The sequence below is a fragment of the Crinia signifera genome, chromosome 19 (assembly GCF_055691185.1).
Source record: "Crinia signifera chromosome 19, ASM5569118v1, whole genome shotgun sequence".
Classification (NCBI taxonomy): domain Eukaryota; kingdom Metazoa; phylum Chordata; class Amphibia; order Anura; family Myobatrachidae; genus Crinia; species Crinia signifera.
Window position 1 is genome coordinate 39,691,244 of NC_139226.1, and position 4,335 is coordinate 39,695,578.

General features: G+C 42.2%; 1 long non-coding RNA gene across 2 annotated transcripts; it reads left to right on the forward strand.

Moving 5' to 3' along the window:
- Positions 1 to 319: 319 nt before the first annotated feature.
- On the forward strand, positions 320 to 3,651 carry LOC146041810 (uncharacterized). Of its 2 annotated transcripts, XR_014463599.1 has the most exons (5): positions 320 to 364; positions 1,372 to 1,470; positions 1,844 to 1,922; positions 2,767 to 2,801; positions 3,044 to 3,651. It is a non-coding gene; the product is annotated as an uncharacterized LOC146041810 (long non-coding RNA). The 2 variants fall into 2 exon arrangements; XR_014463598.1 differs by having other exon boundaries at positions 326 to 1,470.
- The last annotated feature ends 684 nt before the right edge of the window (positions 3,652 to 4,335 follow it).

The window sequence follows — 4,335 nt, forward strand, 5'->3', positions numbered from 1 at the left end:
CATCTACTTTTGGTTGCAGGTTGCCGTATTTGTCATGTAAAAGCACACTAACGTGATAGAATATATAACACATGAGCCGTATGCAATGTACTTTATAATGTAGTCTGTTCTTTAGTTTTTTAACGTTTTTTAACTTTAAAGCACATCGTTACTTTTAAAACTGCACTAGATGCTATATTTCACTAATATGTGCGTTCCTACACTTGTTGCAGGAAAACGCACTCTTAATTTGTCCACTTCACTCCCTGTCTGTCAGCTGGAGCTGACGCCGGTGGGTTACCCGGGCAACGGACTAACGTCAGTTGTCATGCGTGAAGACGCCGTCGGAAGTCAGCCCCGCTGTACAGCTAGCACCATGGATCACGTAAGTGTGCATACTTATTTAAACAGATTGGTTACACATATCTGTTGTTTTCTGCACACTATGCTGTTGAGCTTTTTGCACAATCAGTAGTCCTGAGGAAGGAGCGTAAGCTCCGAAACTGTCGACCTGTTATGCTGACATGTTTATCACTGTGATGTTTTAATACAAGTTTTTCACGTGTTTTGAGAGTGCCCCCTCCAGTCTTCATTTATTTGAAAACCGCTGCTATATTCCTTTTGTGGAAGGCACCTCTTCAAGTCGTTTGGTTGTACCAAGTGCTGGTCGTTATCTCCATGTATGTATATATATATATATATATATATATATATATATATCTATATATATCTATATATCTATATGTATATATATATCTATATCTCAAGGTATCAAGTAGCATGGTGCCCTCCGCAGCATCCAAGCGACACGGGGCATGTAAGCACAGCAACAGCAGGCAGTGGCACTCTGTACTAATGACTCACAGTACAAGTAGGAAATGAATAATGCATATACACACAAGAACAGTCCTACATGCGCTAAAGGTAAGATCCAGTAAGTCTGAGGATATCTTATGTTCTTACTGTTCTCTCAGTCAGTGTTTAATGATGATGGCATACTGTATGTAAAAAAGGAAATAAATATCATTGTATATTATTATAACTACCGTTTTCACACTATTTTGCAAATAGGTGCAATATGATGTGATGTTCCAATCCAAAGGTACCGGATTACCAATTGTGCAAGTCCATATACCTAATAGTCATAGGCCCCGCCCCAATGCACAAATATAAGCCAGCAGCAACAGACATATGTATAGGAGCAAATATACAATGTACATCACCATTCAAAGCTTATCTGTCCAAATCCATGGTGTCAGGAATGAAGCGGCCCAACGCATTTCATCTTCACCACAGATTTCTTCAGTCACGGTTCCTTTTTCTGTTTTCATGTCGCTGCATATTTATATTTCTCAGCTGACTCTATTTGTCTTTCATGTGCTGTAACATCAGGCCCCTCGGGAGTTACCCCCTCACTGGAGGAAGTCTGGTCCGCCCAGAATGTCATAGCCGAATATGGCGAAGCGACTATACCACCGAATACTGCATATGGTGAGTATGACCCGGCCATTCCCATGAATACAGTTCAGGCTTGCACTGTATCACTAGTAGCTACTCTCAGGTTCCCCAGTTCACGGATCTGGTGACCAGGAACAGGTAGTAGGCTACATAGTGTGTGAGTCTATAGTGAGATGCATAGTGCAGCTTAGTCACAGAGTCCATGGCACTATAACGTGGCTGGGGGATAGCCGTATGTGGACACATCTATAGCTGGCCCTGGCTTTCTAGTTTAGGCAATGCATAGAGACTATACATTGCCTTACTGTCTAGTTTTGCTATCAATGTCTTACACAATGAATTGCTATGTGTAACATGGAGGGAAATGACAGGCATTTATTGACCAAATGCGTTTTCTCTTTCATAGCTGACAGAATAATATCCACTGCTGTGTATGGAGGCTTTGCAGTTGCTCTACTGATATTCACAGTTATCCTGTACTTATAGTAAGTTACTAACAATCTACACATGATGTTACTGATTATATTCCCAGATATTATTATATTATGTAATAGACACACAATCTGATTGGCAGGTCGGTGCATACAGTATGTGTGTAAGCCCTTTTCCATGGGTAGATGAAGCATCACATATAGTAGGCCTGTGTGCAATGTCTGGTGCCCATAGTGAATCTAAAGGCCCCATGTGATTTGGGCCCGATTTCACACAATTCCGAATGGATCGGGCCATTAAATCATCCCAAATCGCATGTGTATGACATCCGATCCAATTCGCAGTTCTGTGCGCTTGAGATTGGAGGTCGGATAGGCTGCACATACGATAAGATAAATCTTATGCGCAGCTATCGGCGGAACCCACAATGTATCGTATCCGATGTGGGGTGAACTCCGGAGCTGGGTGGGGGGGGGCACTAGAAGCCGGTGGTGGGACGCAAAGAGATGGGTAGAGAATGCTGCGAGCTAGCGGGGGATGCAGAGAGGCGGGCGGGAAGGCTGGGCAGCGGGCAAATTTAAGAAAAAAACATATCAATGAATGGTAAGCCACTGATTGGGTGAGAGCTCTGCCTCCCCGGCCTCCACATCCTTGGTAAAGAGTAATGTTAGAATGACAACTTATACCATAAGTTGATCAATAGTCACTGTGTCGTGGTGATGGAGCGTGTGTGTGTGTGTGTGGGGGGGGGGGGTGTGGTTCTGCTTCTCCTTTATACAAGGGAGACAGCATGCTGATAAGTTTGGGTGGGATCTCGCATGAATATTCAACCTGAAGGGTCCGTTCCCAGGTACAGAATTATGGTCTATAACTAACCATTTGTTCTTATTCTTGCAGCTACAGAATATATAAGCAGAAGGGACAAGAGACAGGTAAGAATAACTATATACTGGTTCTACTGTAATACTCCACAGGACAGACTAAAGGGTCCATTTTTACTATTGAAAGAAAAAATTTAGCGCCAGTGAAAATGGATGTTTTACATACTGTATGGTTCCTGTCTATTTGTAAAGTGCTACCACCGTACATAACATGTCTATCCCTATGTAGTAAGTGTTAGATATAAGAACAATAATACTGAAATTACATCTACTTATTTATCTCATTCTCTTAGATGTCGAGAAAGCTGACAGCTCTCTGAGTTCAACCGAACCAATCCCACCTGCATCATCATCGGTCATACCATACCATTAGTGTGATCACCCCCACCACCTTTATCCCACCCCTCAGCACCCCCACCACCTCATCGCTCAATTTGAGGTCAAAGTAAAAACTGATGAAGTCAACTCTGTGTACATCAACATCCCCAGCACCATAACCCCCCAATATCCTCCCACCCGCATGTCGATTACTGCTACCACCTCAACCGTCACTAAGTCCTCCTGCAATCTTCTCCCACCAACAATATAAATCTGTCTCTTGTAAAGGGGAAGATTGGAAAAAATACTATGGACAGACGGATCAAAGTTTGAGGTGTTTGGATCACCCAGAAGAACATGTGTGAGACGCAGGACAAGTTAAAAGATGCTGGAAGATGCCTGATGCCATCTGTCAAGCATGGTGGAGGTAATGTGATGTTCTGGGGCTGCTTTGGTGCTGTAAATGTCAATCCAACTTGTGGGAGGTGCTTCAGGAAGCGTGGGCTGAAATTTCTTTAGACATATTAACTAAACAGATTAACAGTTTGAATCCCAAAGGTCTGCAATGCTGTAATTGCTGCAAAAGGAGCATTCTTTGACGAAAGCAAAGTCTGAAGGACAAAATTATTATTTGAAATAAAAAAAATCATTATTTCGAACCTTGGTAATGTCTTGACTATATGTTTTCTTCATTTTACAACTCATTTGATAAATATAAGTAAATTTTTTATGTAAAACATGAAATTGTCTGGGTGACCACAAAGCACTCACCCTTCCATAAACAGTCACTCCGGTGCCTTCTGGAAAAGTAAATGCAGCATGTGTAGAAAACAGCAGCACTCAGAGACTACAATAGAGTCAAAAGATGTATTTAGATGTAAGTGCATAATGCGTCCAAGTATCCTGGCGTTTTGGGGTTCACAGACCCCTTTAGCAAGGTGCACTAAATTATACCAATGTACCTTGAAAAAGGGGCCTGTGAACCCCCAAACGCCGGGACTTAATATGCACTTTATTTAAATACATATTTTGACTCTATTGTAGTCTCCGAGTGTGTGTATATATATATTTATACGGGGCGTGGCCTGGCGCCGATCGTGAGTAAGAGTGTAACCACTCCAATAAAGACCGCCGTGTCTGTTTCATGCTAATTTAGCTGCGGTTGTCTGAAACCGCTGCACATGGTACGTGTATTATGACCTGTACCTGCACGTGGCTTTTAAAGAATAAAACACTTTTATATCTTTTGATACACGCACTATGGAGC